The sequence below is a fragment of the Stegodyphus dumicola genome, chromosome X2, assembly GCF_044657685.1.
Source record: "Stegodyphus dumicola isolate Sdum_Otavi_A_Nest chromosome X2, ASM4465768v1".
NCBI lineage: Eukaryota > Metazoa > Arthropoda > Arachnida > Araneae > Eresidae > Stegodyphus > Stegodyphus dumicola.
In genome coordinates this window covers 157,257,966-157,278,341 of record NC_140781.1, presented here as the reverse complement: position 1 = coordinate 157,278,341, position 20,376 = coordinate 157,257,966, and the positions used below count along the sequence as shown (strand labels likewise).

Genomic DNA, 20,376 nt, shown 5'->3' with positions numbered 1-20,376 from the left:
TGTTTCATGTTGTTCATGTAATGGGAATATGTGGTGTAGAACTAACTTTTATCATTATTTTTGTGTCTTTTCGAAATGTACTATCCAAAAAACCTTATAAACTCGCGATCATGATCATACGATTGTGACACTAACAACTGATCAGCGCGTTATCATAAAACGACTTCGAAGTTTTGCATGCGCATGCTCCACAATCATCTCTTGCTTGAAGGCCAGCTTTTCATTCAGCTTCCCTCTTCATAGTTTAAACTTGGAATTGCCACACCCAATATATTTTACATAGAATTCTTTTACGAATCATAGAAACGTTTTCATGAAGACAAACTAAAATGTAGCACTAAAAGTTAAATTAATTTTGCGTATAAAAATCGCGAGAAAATTAAAATTTCTTGTTACCTACCGCTAGTAATTAGCAGCATGTCTAGTCCTTCTTCGCATAGAGCCGAGCTCCTCTCATTTCCTTCGAAAACCGAGTATACTCGAATGGTGCGCGGTTTCAAAAGTGGTACAAACACGATCCTTTTAATGCTATGGAATATTAGGTAAAAATATACTTGAAAGTGTTAGCGCACAAAATGTTAGGGGACTAACATTGTTCTTCTAGTCGAGAGGTGGGCAAATACTTCCAACCGCGAGCCAAAAAGATCTTCAAGTGTATCTTGTGGGCAGGTCGCTCTTGTTGTGCTCGTATTGATGCAAGATGCAATGGGGAATAGAAATAACCCCTCCCTGCTAGAAAGTTTTACAAAAATTACAGTTGCAATTTTAAAAAATGCAAATATGCAAAAACAGGATCTATCCTTACTTATCCTTATGAAATGATTGACTTGCATACTGTTTCCTTTTCAAGTAAAATTTAGAAGTGAAATGTTCTTTTCCCTAAGCTCCCTTTTCTGACCACACATTTTATTTAAACAATGATTGTATTTTATTTTTTAATTTCTAAATTAAAGTTGCTAAAAGTAATAGAACCACATTGTTCGGCGCATGCTTTCTTAACGTATGTAGTGATCTCAGTTTAAGCTTATCCCAAGCATAGTCATGCGTATACTATATGCACATGTGGCCCTGTAACAATAGACGTGCCCTCGTGCTGGTGATTTCGGTAGTTTGCACACAAAATCGACTAGGAAAGAGATGAAATCATCTTTGCACTGATTTTCATAACGGCAGGGATTAAGCAGTTAGAAGGCCCACATTCGGCCCGTGGGCCAGCTTTTGTTCACCTTAGCTGTAGTCCATTAACGGCACGCCACTGATCCCAAGATAATTTCATCAAGATCATCTTAAGACTGACAAGAACAGTGGGAAAAGTGGAATATAGTTATACTGCTTGGAAATCCATCGATTCTGCAATCCGACAATAGCAGAGAGTTTGCTAACAGTGTAATGAGCTTAAATAAAACTTAATAAGCTTAAATAAGACTGGTTTACTTTTAAGATCATAGCAAGCCTCATCACGCACAAAAACAAAGAAGTATCGAAAGAGCTTATCATTATATTGAAAATATGCTGTGTACGTGGATGTAAGATTGGGAAAATAACTTACGAATAAGAATGAGGAATTACATTTTTTTCTGGCAACTTATAAAGAACTGGGTATATTCATTCAGGGATTAATAAAACACTATATGAAACTTTGTTTGGTTGCAAACCTAAAGTGGATCTTACAGGGTCTTCTTTATCCGAAGATGTTTTAAAAGACAGGAAAATTATGATCAATTAAAAAAAATTATGGACCATGTTAAAGCAACATAAGAAGAAACAGAGTATCTTATCCTACACAAAGAGCCGTAGAACACAAAACATGGACGAGACTGTAGTTCATAATGTAATAAATGAAAGAGGTCACTAACCCTTATATATTAAAGATAACGTCGATACATGCAAAACCTGTCACCGAAACATCTATGTCACATGTGGACATGAGAGTAAGACGATGGAAGTAAGAAAATAGAAGGTATAATGTTAATATTTGTGTACTGTACTTCAAAACTGAGAAAGCTATCGATCAAAAATTCTACCTAATTTAAATATGAAATACAGGTCAAAAAATGAAAATGAATTCCAGCAAAAATATCTCCGGCTCCTTTTGGATACTGTTCGGATTTCTACTCCAGATGTCGAGAAGGGACTGGATCACTCGCACAATCTCCTGGCGTTTTTATGAGTTGAAATTATAAAGGACTGTGGAAAACTATTTGCCAGATCAAAATTAACTGTATGTCCCAAGAGTAAAATTTAGAAGAGGCCACGAAAAAGATCTCTGGCTAGTCTTTTTCGAATAGTCCACGGGTAGCGGCTAAGGATTTGTGAGGTGTATTCGTAAGACCATGCAGAAATCTGAAGTGTTTTTGTACGAAAAAGGCAGTTAAGTGCAATTAAAATGCCATTTCAAGCTACCTTGTAGCAATAGGTCTTTTACTGTAGAAAAGCCCATATTTTACATCATTTTGTAGTTTCCAGATGCATCTTTTCCAAAATATTATTTGTCATTCTATAACTACGCCTATCCAAGGAAAGCATGTAAAATAGTAAAATAAAACAAACATTTCATAGAATGCCTGCTTTTCCAGTATGAATTCAGGAAGTACTTCTGAAATAGAATTTTAATTAATTGCTGATGTTTAAGTAACTGCCTGTTGTAGCTAATCTCACTTGTTGCCACTTGTTTGATTAATCAGAAAAAAGTCCACGAATTTTATCATGACAAGGAGTAAAAAAATCACGTCTATCGTTGGCATGAACCTTGAAAACCATACAAGTTAACAGTACCTACTTCCATCCCGATTTTGAAAGAGGGGGACGAATTCGAGGACCTCTGACCCCCCTTCCCCGACCACCAAACTACTTAAGAGGATTCTTCGTCTCGCCGTATGTTTTGAATGCCCCCATGCCACCCAAACAGTATGCATTTACAAACATCCATGCTGTCTCTGGGATTCGAGGCTGAGTCTTTTTGAACGGTTGTGAAAGTCACTAAGCACTACCCCGACTGACCCGAAGTGATTACCTAAATATAACAAGTGATTATTTTAAATTACTCACATCACCTATAAAGGTAAAATTACTAATACAAGAAATGTATTAATAATATATCTAGTAAGATAAATCCTGATTGTTAATTTTAACTCAAACTTGTGAATAAACACCAGGATTTTGTTATTCGTACCCTGAAAAGAATATTTTTAATTATTCCAGCGCTGTTTTCATGAGCTTATTTCATAATGAATTATGACTTAAAATATTATGTAAAGCACCTTAGTTTTCAAATATTCTTAAAACATTTTAAGTAGAAAATAGGGGGAAATGTTTAAAAGAGTTGATTTTTCATGAAATAAAGTAAGAGAAAAAAATCATTCTTATTATTTCATAAATATAAAAATAACAGGTATTCCCTGATGAACTAAATTTTTTCTTAACGAGCCACATAATTTCTCGTTACTCTTAATTCTTTTCCTAATATCTGTCATAACATGCAAATTGTAATTTTGTTTTCAGATTTGTACACGTATTCCTAGTCCTTCTATGCATATACGAATATTTTATAATATTTCAGGAAGTTGAAGAAATCAGCAAACTAGTGTTTTATTTTGTGACTACAAATAAATTACTGTCTTGTTTAAACTTCATGACTGTAGAAAATAACCTATTAAATATAAAAGGCAAGAAAACACGTCCGCGAATACTTTTATATAATTTTATATACTTTTATACAAAGAAAATTTTGGTGATGCCCCATTTATGATGGATCCTTTTATGTATCGTATGGTTGCCTCTTGCTCATCTTGCTGCTGGAGGCTCTGAGAATACTCAAGCTATGTCTGTCCTTTTTATTAATCCAACTTATTTATACATTATTTTCGGCGTCTACTACTAAACAGTAAATTTTAACCAACAATGCGGTTTCTTTGACATTAATATTCCTTTGCAAACCTTGTTGGGAAAGCTGAACTGAATGTGTTAAACCATTGCCAATCGTTAAAAATCCTTGATGACTTAATGATGCTTATTAGTGAAAATTCCTGTGTTAACATAGCTTGAAGCAGTCACATTTGCATGATATTTTGATAAGTATTACTTGTCTGGTACTCTGACTATAATTTTACTAAACAGAAACTTATGAAAGCTTATCTGAGAGCTAAGACGCTAAATAATTACTTGAATTCTTCTACAGTGTTAAGAGGTTATCACATCTAGCGACGGGCCCTGCTAGCGACTTTCCTGAGAACCGAGATTTTGCTAGCACTGGTTTAAGCGGGAGGATTCCTGGAAATAAACAGCTCCACTGGAAATTCCCGCCTAGCTACGGAAACGAGGTACCGGCTACGCGAGATTTTTTTAAACCTCGCCGAAAATGTTTCGGCTGCAGCTCTGTCCCGGGTAGTGATCAACCAATCAGACAAAAGTTCTGCTTCCGAAGTATCACATGATCCCAACCTGAGCGATAATCGATTACTTTTTGGCGTTAGAGTCTTTGTAGTAAGTGAAAATGGTAACTTAGCTAAGTAGGTTTCCTGGAAATGTGCGGGTTCTGAGAATTGTCCCTTTCGACGTCGAGTCCCTCGTAAGGGAAACATGTGATTGGGACTTGGAAAAGAGGACTAGGAACTCGTAACGGAAACATGTGATTGGAAGCTCACCAGTGGCCAGTTGGGTTCAGCTGGTGTTCGATTCCAGGCTGAAGGGCTGGCTTTATGTGCGTTTTCGGAACTTTCGATGTGTGTAACGGGGATATGAGGTAGTTTTCCTTAGAAAATCCTATGCGAAGGGATCCCTCGCCTTAGGCAGATAGTCCTGTCATGCTTTGTTTTAATTAAATCAACCAAAGCAAGCCAAATTTTTCTGCAGTCTTAACTAGCGAAAACAGTGTAGTTCAAAAAATAGATCTGAATGAAACTATACAAATTTTTGCAGATCTGAAAGCAAGAAAAACTTTATGCCTCAGAAACAATTGCTTTTCCTAAGAATTCCTAGACGTGTAATTGTATATATAATTACACATATTTTAGTCTTTTTAATTAATTTTTTATTTAATATTTTATTGTTTAACTACTTTGTTAACTATAATGATTATAATCTTTGCATATAACAGATTGTAACCCCGGTTTTTTCTTTTTTTTTCCCTTTTGCTTTGTTTCATTATTTGTTTTTATGATGCTAGTAATGATGTTAATAACAGTAATAATAATAATGATGTAATCTCTATTTCTAAATTTGATGCAAATGTGAAGTGTAATCAGAATTAATTATTATTATCTGTCTGCATTGTTCTCTTTTCTTATTTAAGTTTTTTTTTTTTTTTTTTTAATGTAGAAGGAAAATATATAGTTTTTATATCAATATATAGCATGGGCGCCACTAAAGCCATCTGCCTAAGTCGCGGAAATGTTTTAGTTCTGTCTTGGGCATGAACGCGTTGTATTTTAAAGAAAATGAATCGACATCTGTGAGTGATCGTTGCCACTACTTACTAGTTTGCTGGCCCGACGGGACAGCCGTTAATGACGCTAACTGCCGTACGGAAAAGCCCGGGCTCAAATCCCGGAGAAAGCATGGATGTTTGTAAGCGTAGAGCGTCTGTTCGGCAAGAAGTCACGCAAAATACATGGCGAGCAGAAAGAAATCCTCTGTAGAGGTTAGCGGTAGGGAAAGAAGGGTTGGAGACCGGATGGCACGCCCAGGGTGTTACCCTGGAAATTCCATCCGAGGCGGAAACTTAGCAGTTAGAAAGGCTCGGCGATACCTAAGATGCCTAGACGGATGCACAGGTGGCGGCCTTTCTTCAACCTGTACCTGTACTTACTAGTTTGCAGCGTTATTATTATTACTAGTATTAATAAGGATTAATCCATGTGTAACATAAATATTAGACAGCTTTTCTCTTGAAAAATCCTCTGAGAAAGCATCCCTTAAGCAAATAGTCCTCTTATGCTTTGCAAAGCTACTAGAATTTTCGAAGCCAGGAACGAGAAAAATGAGTTATACCTTCGCTGGAATTCAAACTCTGGATCTTACAATTGTCGGCCGGACGTGCTAGCAGTTGCACTATGACAGCACGTCTGACAGAAAGTAATATTTCGTTATAGCTTTACCTGTTCAGATAAATAAATAGTTGAAATTATTATCAAAATTCATAATAACTGTAATCAAGTTTTGCATTGCACCTAATAATCATACTGATTTGTTCGTAGTCTTTCAATAATAGGACTGGACATTTATGTTACTAGAGTGATAAAATTAGTGAAATATTTAATATCATCTAGTTATTTAAAAGAAAGCTCTTGTATACCTTTATATATTTGCTGAGACATGTTCAGTAAGAACTTGCGCCAAAAATAAAACAGCTACTTGCAAATTTAATCATGATTACAGTTTTACCATGAAGAAACTCTGAAAAACCAAAACAAGTGGTTTTTGTTCTGTAATTGCTAGCTAAATTTGCTCTAAAAATCTTGAATTTGAGTAAAAAATGGCACTGAAAAATTATTTAAGCCAATTTATTTTCCGTTTAGCGAAATTTCTTCGGGATAGACTTGCAAATGTTGAATACTCATATAAATATAACGTAATATTACGCGTTCAGTGCTAAGACGAAAGCAGTTTGTTATGCTAATTCTTGGATGTCTCGAGAAATTTAATTACTATGGCGAATTTAATAATTCCATTTTTTTACAAATTTGGCTTCTGTCACAATTGCTATTTTTGACAAAGCTAGTTTTAATTTATTAGTGTTTTTGGAGATTTTATTATTTAAATTCACGAGTAAAAAAAGTTAAAAAATTTTTTATAATCATACATATAACAACTCGCATATTCAAAGTGTTTCCCAACTCACTTCATCTAAGGAGCCATTGCAGTCAATTCATTTGCAAGAAATTAGAAGCTTTCACTAAATACGTGATTTCAAGTAAATACTATTACAATATGAAATTGTTCAACAATTGTGTATTACATAATAGGTTATGGACATTTACTTTGCTAGGATGGTAAAATTAGTGAAACGTTTAACATCCTATAATTATGAAAAAAAAAGCATTTGGTATATTTTTATTATAAATTTCGTTGTGATATGCTTATGAAGTAATTACACCAACAATAAAGGAGCTAGAAGTAAGTTTAATGACAATGTATGTATGTAGAGAAAAAATATAAACAAATCTTTTTTCATTCTATAATGTGCATAAATATGTAAAAATCCTCCATAAACACTAATAGGTTAAAATAGTCTTAGCCAGAAACAACAGCTGTGATAAAAAACCAAATTATTAAAAAAAGAATTATTAAATTAGTGCTAAAACACAATTATTATTATCTTTGTATTATTGAACTGAAAATATATAACAAATCAATATCTCATTAATCTTACGTGTGTCATTATGTTTCAATTAATATCTTATTAATAATATGTGTAATATGCAACCCAATTAATATGTTAATGTTATATATGTGCCATTATGTACTATTTTTCACTTGCAAAAAACTGGAAGTGTATTAGTGCAGCTGGAATTACTCCGAAATAACCCGACTAAAGATAGAAGCATCACCTTTTGTACTTCTCCATGTAAGAGGAGCCCTTCTATGTAAACTAACCCTCTCGATCCCTGCGAACTAGGGCGCCCAGTTTGCCATTTGCCGCTTTCAGTTCGACCTCAGATGGCAAAGCGAGGGCGGCAGAGCTCTCCTTAGAGACTCAGAAGAGCCGGACAAACCCCAACTCACTCAACCAAGTCACATAGTTATTGTTCTGACGAAAGATCCTCCATACACGCAGTCCGTAGATTAGAGAGACTGATGCAAACTTTTCCCATGAACTCGCTATCTTTGTACTGGGGATGTACCGTTAGCTATTTTAATCATTAGACCGTGGTGTCATGATCTACAGTGCAGAGGATCTATGGCTGGTTGCTCTGATTCCCAACAATTGATCGGACACACCTTTCGATGGCTTTGAAATAAATTAACAATGTGTCTTCACCTTCCAATTAAGTAAATCGTGCGCACCAAGTGGAGCTCAATGCATTAAAGAAGCATTTATTGAAGTCATAAATGTTAACTGCATTTATCAGACCAATAAGTTACTTCTTCAAAACCGATAACTTAAGTTTGGGTTTAATCGTCAATACAAAAGCTGTTTGTTGCGTCCGAAATCTTAGAACGTATGCTTTAATTTTATAATGTTGTTCTTGCAAAGTTTATGAGATCACGAAGTGCTTTGAAACCCTTTCAAAGTACAACTACCGATAGAGCTTTTAAAACTACTCAAGTGTAGCTCCAAAGAGAGAGTAAAAAAATTTAAATTACCCATTTTTTACATTAGAGCGTGAGAATTCTGTGATGAGCCTGTCAGTAAAAAACTCTTGTCATTAAGCAAAGGATTTAAATTACCCAAGTGAATTGTTTACCCTCTCATTCTTGTACTTCCAGAGCAAGAAAATCCTGTAATGAGCCAGTTAATAGAAAACGCTTGTCCATTAAGCGAATAATTTGCATTTAAGTGTGGCTAAAACAGATATGATAGCCTGAACATCGATTTCTAGGCTAATGCTTCATTATATATATATATATATATATATATATATATAAAATGCTTCATTATATATATATATATATATATATATATATATATTTTCTGCCAACAAAGTTTGTTTAGTGAGATATTTCCCAGTATTAGAGATTTATGTTTTTGATAAATGTGACGGATAGTAGGGAGTGGCAGATTCCTAAAGTGGGCTATATTTTAGCGTTTTATGATCATGATATAGAAAAAGATAAAACCATACTCCAGACATTTCTATTTGCATATGCGTTAGCTGCTTATATTTATTTAGAGTGGTTAAATCTATAAGGCGACTAGTTCAAACTGCTGATCTGGTTGTCTGGAAAATATTTAAGAGAATAATATTTAATGCATTGTCGTATCACAGTTAGAATGCCTGAAGAGTTTCAAACAGCCTGAATATTCTGTAGCCTGAAATACTTTTATAGTCGTAATAAATTTAAGATAATTAGAAAATATTTTCTTTTATTAAACACGCTTAGTGAATTAAAAATGCAGTGATATTACTGCAGCAAAGAATTTTGTTTATTGAAAACTACTCTCTCTGAGCCCACACGTTTATTTAAAAAAAAATCACAACATTTTAGAAAAACGTTATTTTTATGTAAGTTAAAACTTTGCGTGGAAAAGCCTTTTTTATATGATTTTAGCGATTTTTGTTAGGTTTATGTTTGTACACGAAATTACTTTTAAGAAGTTTAACGAAGTCCAGAGTTTGTCAGGGCAAAGATGATGTTTGTCAGGGCCAAAAACTTTTTAAAATGTAGTAGTTGAAATTTGTTGTAAACTAAAAAACTAAATCCTGAAGTGACTGAAAGTATTTTTCTTTTCAAATTTTTGTGATCTTGGAATAAGTATTTGTTTTCTACATCAGTGCGCCCCAACCTTTTTATCGCCGTGGACCGGCCAAAGTTTAATAATTTTATCGCGGCCCACTGAAGGGAGGACGTTGATTGTTTATATTTTAGATTGTTTTGATTTAATAATTTTAATTTAATTGTATTTAAACATACCTTCAAAATAAAATACAGTTTCACCAAAAAAGGAATACAAAGAAATTTAACATTTTAGTTCAGTAGAACGCTAAATCAATGAGAACCCTGAGCTTGTTTCTCTGCAATGAGACGGTTCCATCTGAAGTTAATAGAAAACAACGACACCCAAAGTGTGTTGCTTATGTCCGTTTATTCCGTTTTGTTTTGGTTGCTGTCAATGCAGAAAACACCGCTTTACACAGATAGGTTGTCGGAAATGGCAATAGGGATTTAATGCTGCGGTGGCAATCTCAGGGTATTCCGCTGTGACTTTAATGCAGAACACCGGCAGAGTTGTTGTTTCGAACGTAGTTTTAAGGCCGCCGTCATTTGCAGTCTCCAGCAGTTTGATACTTTTCTTTCACATACATCTAGATTCACCTGATTTGTTGACAAATGTGCCGCGGATCCATTCCTTAACCAGTTCATGGGTCTTGTGTGGAAGTAGCGTTCGAACTCTTTTAAAAGAAAAGATAGATGATCGTGCATTAACTGGAAGAATGAGTGTTCAGACTCAGTCTCTCCTAAAATCCCCGCTAATGTCTGAAACATGTCCAAAATGCATCTGTTCACTCGCCGTTCTCACAACTCCAGTTAGGCTTAAAATGCAGCTACTTTGTCTGTCAGCTTGAAAACAGTTGTCATTTTCCCCTAAAGGCACAGTTTGAGTTCATTGAGCATGCTAAATATGTCACACAGGTATAGGTAGAAGCTAGGCCAGCACCTCGGTAGTACCACAGGTAATTGAGGTATTGCTGAACCTAGCTAACTGTTAAACTTTCCACCCCAATTTTGAAGGAGAACACCCCCGGGGGTTCCGAGGATCTTCTGCTCCTCTTTTTTACTATCAACCCCTTGAGAGGACTTTCTGAGATAATTGATTTCTGGTAGTAATAGTGTATACAAATCAAAAGTTTTAGTTGTCCTGATATATAACCATCCAGTGACTTGAAGAGTTCTGCACCTGTGGTATTGGTTGGCAAATATAGCGCATATAACAAATCCTTCTGATATAGATATCGCACATAAACAAATAGTATTGCCTTGTTGTCGATATTTGTAGATTCTTCAACCTGGAGTGCGTTCCATTGTGATGTATTAATCCTCTCCAACAATTGTGTCTTAATGGCTTGGGCTATTTCCTCTATGCGCCTAGTCACAGTGCTAGCCGACAAAGACACATGTGTTATTTTTTCCACAGCAGCCTCTTCTAGAAGTTCACGAAAAATGTCTTTAGTGGAGAGCAAGATCGATTCTTCAACGATAGTGATTGGCAGTACTGTTAGCCACCAAATGTGATGATCTCAGTGCATTCTCCTTTATTGATGTGGTGGCCGTCATAAATTTCTTCTGTCCTTTGTGTTCTCCTTTTTTTTTCTTTCAAAATACTCCAGGGGCTTGTCTTTTAATAAAATTTTAAAAATTATCGGTAAAAAAGGGTATGAAATATATAACGGCAGTATTTGTAAAGATTTAAATATTTGTAAAGATTTTATGTTTTTGATTTCAGCAGTGTACATGTTTCCTTTGAGAATGAAGGAACTAAAACGAAAAAAAAAAAAAATATTATAAGCGAAACTTAACGAGAATCGCTAATATTAGAACGAGCCGAAACGTGAGTCGCTAATATCAGGACATTTTAATATCTTCAAGAACTTAACGTGTAAAGAAGAGACATATAAATGCTTCAAATGGATTTTGAAATGTTCACTGAGCTACACATCTACTTTTAGTCAAATGCTTAAGCACAATCGGCAAATGAGCATTTACATATCGAAGAGAAAATTCTCCCAACATAATTAAAAGATATTAAAATCAAAAAAGGTATTTCTGATCAAAAATTAGAAGTTATAACCCTTTATTTGGTTCATTTGCACTTAGCAGCTGCAGAAGGTAGTTCAAAAACTATCGAAATTAGTACTGCAAAAAATTTTAAAAATTTACGCTGATTCTTAATGTTAGACTTTGTTTTTGATTATATTCAGATGTTCAATCAGGAAATGAATCCACTTGCAAGATCTGCGCTACAGTCTGGATTGAAATCATAAGAATCAATAGGTACAGTATGAGTTTACATCTTAACGTTTATCATTTACGCCCAGATGTATTCCCCGACAATCTCGGAACAGTGAGCGGAAGCATCTTCAGCATTTTCAACAGATAGCTTCAGATTCTGAGGAAGAAGACCAAAGCTATTGATTTTCAGTATGCTTGATCATTTCTGTTCAGCCATCAGAAGAAATGCTACTCAGGCTATTAGGCTGTGTAGTTCATCAGAAAAAGCGCAAAATTCCATCTTTTATATAATTTTCTTCTTCATCTACATATACATTATAAGAATTTGTTTAGTTTTCTGACCAGTTATTTTGTGTTAATTTGTTTTTCTGCGTTTCTCGCTTTCCATTTTCCTGCCAGAATGCAAATTTCTAGTTCGCGTGCATTTAAATGAGGTAGAAAGCAGATAGTACTTAAAAGAAAGTTTTAGAGGGTGGAACTGAAGCGTGTTATGCCTGCTGGGGCCCCGTCTGTTAATTGATTGTCTTTAGAGCAGTATATCTACGGCGTGCCATTACGACTAGGGCTCGCCATTACGACTACGGCCCACCAGCGGCCGAGCGGTAAAGTCGCTGAACACTGGTAGTTCGGTCCGAGGTTCGAATCCCGCGAACGGGCTGGCTGCATGGGTGTTTTCGTGGTTTTCCCCATGTGTAACGTGTATACGAGCCAGTTTCCCTTAGAAAGTCATCCACGAAGGCATCCCTCCCCTTAGGCAGATAGCCCTCGTGTGCTTTGTCATAATTAAATACACACACCATTACGACTACGACTAGGGTTCGCCATTACGACTAGGACTACGGCTCGCCATTAGGCTTGTCACCCCAATTTAGGTCTGAGCCACCTGGCGCGTTTTGTGTCTGTGTAGCCTTTCGGCTAACTTAAGTTAAGTTAGTCAAAATTTTAAATTCGTTACTTTTTATTTAAGCCGTAAGTGCTGATTCTTCTGTATGTAAGTGTAGTGCCCTTTGTTAACCTTTATTTGAATTAAATAAAAGGGTCCTTTACACCCTTCGTACGTATCTGTCGTAATTACAAGACCTGACCATAATTCGCTTTAGTCTTTAAGAGTTCTCGTAAAATTGCTGCTACCAAAGAAGATGAAGCTATATAACATGTATGTAGACTTTATTTATTTATTTTACTATAATTCGCAAGAAATGCTTGCAGTGGAGAGAAATTTATAATTCCAAATTTGAATTTAGCAATGTAAATACTATTAGATTTACACATTTTGATTCGCTGTGGGAAGGGAAAGTAAAAATTTACCACTCAACGTTGTTATTATTATCATTAAATATATACGAATTCCTGTTGAGTGCTTCAACAGAAACACACATAACTACAGAATAACATAAAATTCTAATTCATGATACTTTGTAATGTAATTATTAATAGTAAACTGATAACATCAGCATGCTAAAGTGATAAAATAATATGAAATACCGTAATAACAATTTATAAAAGTAGTGCTTATATCTTGCAAAGTGGATAAAATTTAAAAGACATAATTTCTTTAATAAAGTAAGACCCAGCAGTGGTAGTATTCCTAAAACCCTAAATATTAGCAATTCATCTCGAGTTCACACCTCGGCAGCCGAATAATCTAGCTGAACTGAGTTCTCGTAGTTCTGAACTGAGTTCTCATTAACATATATAGGTGTCAGTTTCTCTTGAAGTCTTCGCGGTTGAGCTTTTTACACAAGAAGATATGCTTTATTAATAATTAAATAAGCCAACACTCTTTGAAATTTTCTCTAAAAGGCGTCTGTTCCTTAGGTAGAGAACTTCACCTGCTTCTTAAGTAATGCGAGCACAATACAGATCTTTAATGAGAAAAAGTGCATAACATATATACAGTTGAAGAATTTTATATATTCATTTCTTATAAAATTATTAAGGAATTAAAGGTATTTCTGCTATATGTCTTTGTGGTGTGGTAGTCAGCACATCTAGCTAGTAGCTGAAAAGTCTCGTTTAGAATTCCCGGTGATAAAACGTTTGGGCTTTCAAAATTCCCTGTGCAGGAATGCAAGAGGGGAAAAAAACAGATGGAGAAAGGAAAATTCCTGACTCTACAAGCTTTAAGTAAATTAATCGCTTGGGAAAAAAAGTTCACCCTTCCCTGAGTGCGACATTTTATAAGATGCTGGACTATAAAAGTATGACTGCAAATTCCTTTTAATACAAAGATACATCTGTTTTTGTATTGTTGAAATGAGTGAATATTTAGATTATGAAAAAAAAAAATATTTGAGAGTTTTATGATTACAGATCCCCATTTCGAAATTTTTACAAACTTGTTCACAAAAGCTAACTTATTCTTTAATCATTACGTATGCATTAAAAGTAATAATGATAATGCCTTCAGAAGGTTGATGATATAATGCAAAAAATGTTAAACGCTAAGAACAGCATGCCTTTCTGACCTTTATAATCCCTGTAGCATATAGTTTATGACTCTAGTCTTCCTGGCTTTGCATTTATGGGCATTATGACTACAGATTCGACTACCATAAATAACATATGGACAAGAAACTAAAAAATGTAATTTTTCCTTGAAATGCTTCAAGGTATTAGCTTGCTTTGAAAACTAAAAATTATGTCTCGTCTTATTATTAATAGGAATCTATTTTTGACTGAGAGGAGGATTAAAATAAACTTTGAAAAATTTGGCGCATATGTCATCTTTATTGTTTAATATGGGACTATAATGCATATCTTCCTTGAAGTATTTTTAAAGACAGAGAGAAAAAAAATCGCAGAATACTTTCGATAATCTCATCTAGGTAAAATAGGATAGTTGTTTGTTGGTGGCTTTCGTAAAGACAAGTGCCCTCTTAATTTCATTATGTACAACAAATTGAAAAACGGCGGCCCAACCAGTGTGCGTCGCTGACTGCCGGGCTGAAGGGCCCAGTTTCGGATCCCGGAGAAGACATGGGTGTTTGTAAATGTATAGTGCCCGTGCGGCATGGAAGCACTGAAAATATGCGGCGATCCGAAAGTCTTCCCGAGAGGGTGGTAATAGGGAAAGATTGGGGGGACCCTCGACCCGTTCCCCTTTGGAGTGCTGTCCATCAAAATTGTGGGCGGAGCTGAACTAAATCGCACTGTCACTTGTAAGGTGCTCAAGGCTGTTGCCAACGACAGACGTAAACTTTTGCTCCTTGCCACGAGGAATTTCGTGGGCTTAGGCTGACTGTAGGTCAGACAAGTGAGCATTAGCAACAATAACAACAAATCGAAAAACACCCATATAGTGATCCTGTTCCTATAGGTTAAATTAGCTTAGGTTACTTATTTCAGCAAAGCACTCGAGGGTTACCTACCTTAGCAGAGATGACTTTGTGGAGGATTATCTAAGGGATATTGATTTGCATTGCCTTCTCACATGAGAAAAAACCACTAAAAATCCATTCAATCGCTGTGAAATGAATCAAACAACGAAATACTAGTGGTCAGCAATCCCATCAACTTGGCCGTTGATGGGTCTGTTCGACTCCTATTAGTGGGGTTTTTTTCCTCTGTTAAGAAACTCCAATCATGTACAGCTCCACCTACGTTCAGGCCTAGAGGCCTTCGAGTTGTCTTGTGGTCATATAATTAAATCCTATAAATCCAGTTATTTAAAATAATATTAGAAAATAATTATTGATAATACATATGTAATACTAATGAAAATTTAATTAAAGAAATGTTTCTTTTTTATATATGTAAATATACTGATTTCGAGGGAATTCCTTTTTCTTGTTTCGTTTAGTTTTTCCTGAAAAAGATAGGGTAATGTGTGTCAAGGGTCCTCAAAGAATATTGTACTCAAAGAACGCTTGATTATCTGGCTATCCTTATAAGACTCTAAACACACATTCTAAAATTTCTTTTCTGTTTCGACTCAAATTTTTTACGATATTAATAACTTGAAGAAATTATCCCATAAATATGCACTTAAGAGCCGATAAAAAGATAACCTGATATTATGCGGGATTTATATAATGCTGCCTGAGTGCCTCGGTAGGAAAGGAGGCATTCAATTCATCATGGACGCGTTCAAGACTTGCGTTGTATCGAATGTAAAACATACTAGGACGTAAATGGGATTATGTGAAAGGGATTCCTTCTTTAACACAAGGGTATTGTACATAAAAATAAAGCTGCCAGTTCCTCTCTTTTAAAGGTAAAGAACAAAAAAAAGAATGTTAGAGGCAGCTTCAAATGTTGATCTCTTAATTATCACCTTCCATGTGAAACAGCGAGAATATGATGAATATTATATAAGATCTGGCCTTCTTAAGTAGCATACAATAGACCCGAGTTTTAAAACAGAGCTGGCGAGTTTTCTGTGTGTCAAAAGTACCACACAGACAGGGAAAGGGTGTAAATGACCCTTTATGAATCAAAATATAGTTTAACAGACGGCATCAACAAAGTTACTGGCTTATAGAAGCCAGTAACTTTGTATTTAAATCAAAGATAATGAATGAACTTGTAAGGATCCTAAGTTTTACTAACGTTTATTTTATTTTAAATCTTTACTATCACTTCTTATTTTCTACTTCCGGCCTTTAACTTATTTATGCAAATTTGTCTTGCTAACGCCAAGTACTTAAGTTGTGGCTTTTTGGATACTCAGGTTTCCTTGCCCACTGATTCGATTTGCTTCCGTAGCCGTGTTCTTGCCTTTGCTGTGGTCTTGGCGCACCAAATTGGCTTCGTTGCTCATACTGGCGTCTTCTTTCAATGTCCGCCGTTCTTCTACTTTCAAACTGGATTGCTAGCTCAAATAACTTTTCCAGTGTAGTCGGATTCCTTAATTCAATAAATTCTTGTACTTGGGGAAGTAACCTAGGCAAAATTACTTGGATTATCTCAGGATCCGGACGGCTTCCATACAAGAGTTTAAAGACGTGAATTTTTTTTTTTTTTTTTAATAAAGCTTGAGAGATTTTCAATTCGTTGCTGGTATATGCTGAAGAGTTCCGCTTCTAATTTTGCACGATTTCTTACGACAGGGAAGGCTTTTACTAAGGCAGTCTTGAAATTTTCGTAAGTGTGGGTGGGACTTCCCGCTTGACCCAAGAGGTTTCTGCCTATACATTTGAACCAATTAAGCGCTTGGCCCCTCAAAGCGCTGGTAGCTAAGGTGACTTTCTGGAACTCATGGACTGGATACAGCATGAAGTGGTCATCCAATTTTTCCAAAAAACTTGTTACCGGTGAGTTTCCATTAAATGTTGCTTCTGGTTTCATCGATGCGCGCATGGTCTGGACGATGTACCCAAATCCTTCCAGGGCGGCAGCTGGCATTTCTGGATTCTGAGCCGCTTCTGCAGGCACCACAGGTTCTTCTTGAAACTCGGCCATGGTTATTCTTCTTCGTCGGGCGCCACTATCAGGACTTGTGTTCCTCTTGACTTGCTTTGGAAACATGAACTGTCCTAGATCGGAACAGGGAGCTTACTTAAGCTATGTTCAATAAATTGTGAAGTAGATAACACAAGCAGGAAGGGTATACGAAACCCTTTATTTTTCTATCTTTACAGAGATTTCCGGAACTTCGGAATACAGAGACCAACCACTTGTGGTCTGAACGTAAGAATATAAAACTACTAACTAAAACTATAACTAAAACTAACTTTGGATTAATATACAAGTGCCTAGCTTTAAGATTGGCCGTTATTTAACAAAAGTCCGTATGTAGTGCGCCGAGCTGCTAAAACTACGATACGTTTGAAATTATCAAGAGGACTAAACCTCTGGCCTTGAAGGCAACCAGCAACCGAGTGAAACCTCGTAAAACTACTATGGCAAGCGGCTTGCTTCCAATAACTCCTTCCTCTCTCCTGCTTGGCAAAAAGCCCCAACTTAAGTACTTGGCGTTAGCAAGACAAATTTGCATAAATAAGTTAAAGCTTTTAATTCTGGCCTGAAGTAAAAAATAAGAAGTGATAGTAAAGATTTAAAATAAAATAAACATTAGTAAAACTTAGGATCCTTACAAACTAAAACTAATGAAATTTAAGCATAGAATAACTCTAACAGTGTAACTAGAGCGCAAGCTGACTCTGACCGAAGTCGGCGTAAACAAGCCCAATGGCAAGAATACCTCGACGCCACAGAATCAGATCGCTAGAAAATCAGAGTTAGTAACGTGCCCTTCAAGCAAGCAGAACATGCTCTGATTTCACTCTCCAAAACCTTCCTTTAAATATTTCCTTCTTTCTACCTAATTTAAATATCGCGCTCCCATGAATTTATATTCTGGCAGAAGAATTAAAACGAGGCTTGATAGAAAAGGAAATTAACATAAAATAATGGATTAGAAACTTAAATGGTACTTTATAATTGCATTATAAAATCTAGAAATTCTCTTGATATGATACGGCGAACGTAGTTCCTGTGATGTGCTTGCAATACTACCGCGATTCGAAATAGCTTTCATAAAGCAGTATATAGCTGACTACAGTACGTTTCTATGGATATCCCACATTCCTCTTACTTCCAGTTTCGTTTACCTTCCCATTTGAAGCCGTATTGGTCGCCAAGACCGACAGACTGCTTTGCCGTTGTACTCAGTTTCGAACTCCAAATATCGCATGGACGTTTATCTTAATAAAATGGGAACATTTAAAATATGTGAATCAGAAAATCTTCCTGAAATGGTGGTAAGGGAAGACTGGTAAACCTAATCCATCCTCACTTAAAATTCAAAAGGTCAAGACTGCGGAGATTATTATCTCCATTGTAACAAATCCTCTTGAAGAACTGCTAAAGAGTAGTTTCCAGGATTGTTTCCGCGAGCGGTAAAGTCGCTGAACACTGGTAGTTCGGTCCGAGGTTCGAATCCCGCGAACGGGCTGGCTACATGGGTGTTTTCGTGGTTTTCCCCCAAGTGTAACGTGTATACGAGACAGTTTCCCTTAGAAAGGCAACCCTCCACGAAGGCAACTCTCCCCTTAGGCAGATAGCCCTAGTGTGCTTTGCCATAATTAAATACACCACACCACACCACTACACCACCAGGATTGTTTCCAAAAGTTCTGTGAATGTTGTCAAAAATGTAAAGATATTAAAATATTATATTTGAGTAAATGTAGTGTAAATGATTTTATTTTCTGAAATAGATAAATTTTTCGAAGTTTTTAAAATTACCTATGGGCATTTATTAGTTTGAAATTACTATATGCATTTGTTAATTTGAATTTCGGTACTGAAAATTAAAAGTATAAAGAATTTTTGTTGTCAGGTATCTAAAGTGCAGAGTTTAAAAACACAGTAGCTCTCCCGGATGCACAGGTAGTTCATTTCAAGAACTTTTACGGTGAAGGGAAACTGCAAATGATAAAAAGGAATGAAAAATGTGATATTAGTATAACTCATAAACAAATGATGAAATTTAATTCATAAATATTTTAGAGATACTACAAATATCAAATAAAATAATTATGAACGTTGTACATAATAATGCACTTTCTTCTCCCTTGTGTGTCCATGGTGTGGGTTGCAATGAGAAGAAAGTACTAAAGCTTTGAGCTGTTATATTTCTCTACGTGTTATATCTGAGTTGTTACATTTCATCGTATTGTGTCTAGTAGCGGTCGAGCGATGAAATCGCTGAAGACTGGTAGTTCTGACCTGGTTTCGATTCCAGGAGAACGGGCTGGCTGCATGAGCGTTTTCGTGGTTTTCTCCATGCGTAACGTGTTTACGAGCAGTTTACGTTAAAAAGTTCTTCACAAAGGCATCCTTTCCCTTAGGCAGATAGCCCTAATGTGCTTTGCCATAATCAAATAAATCAAACCAAATCAATACATTTACTCCCTTTATTTACATAATAAATCTTTTATATAAAGAATTTTTCAAAAATCTAAATCCATTTTATGATAAAAGTATTTATTGACGAGTGTATTAATTCATAAAAATAGAATACATAGATATTAAAGAGCTTTAATACATCTCAGTATGTTCGTTTTTCAGTTCTACGAACATCTCTTCTGACTTTACTTGAAAACCTTTTCCAGCATAGAAGGTGTAATTTTTTTCACAGCGTCTGAAACGCAAGACTTCATTTGATCAATACGTGCAACCTTCACTCTTCACACATCACAGGCAGAAAAAAGCAAAAGGTAAAGTCTAGCCAACTTGAAATCTACATTCTTCGTGAGCCCGTTCCAATCAAATGAATGCACTATCATTAAAGTAATTACAAGTGAAGTTGATAAATGCGGTGGTGTCCTTTCTTTCTAAAACACCTTCTGCAATTTCTAAACACCTTCTGCACCTTATATCCTTCTGCAATTTAGCTATAATTCTAATAAAATTTGTAACATATCAAATTCATAAGTTTGAAACATAAACTAATCAGTAAACAAAATATATTCCATGCGATTTTTAATTTCAACAATTTCAAAGTGAATCATATATGGCAAGCAAGATGTAAAATGTTCTTTACAAAGTGAGCGGAATACCAGACTGTGGTAGGCAGGTTTCATAAGGAAATAGCTTGGAGTTCTTCGGATAGTTGTCTGGGAAGGATCATGTTCTTTACTCAGACTGTGTGCAGATTTAGGGTTTCTCTCAACTACTCCTTCAGTCTTTTAATCATTCTATGATAGCAACAGTTTGATGCTGAATGATGTTCATCCGTCACAAATCCTTTTCATCGAAATTTACTATCCAATAACCTGATATTGTTTCTTGTTGGTTTGTGAAACTTTTTCCGAAATT

At 35.6% G+C, this 20,376-nt stretch overlaps 1 protein-coding gene across 5 annotated transcripts in view; it reads left to right on the top strand.

Moving 5' to 3' along the window:
• Positions 1–20,376, top strand: part of LOC118188762 (uncharacterized) — an 819,948-nt gene that overhangs the window by 495,906 nt on the left and 303,666 nt on the right. The window lies entirely within an intron of this gene.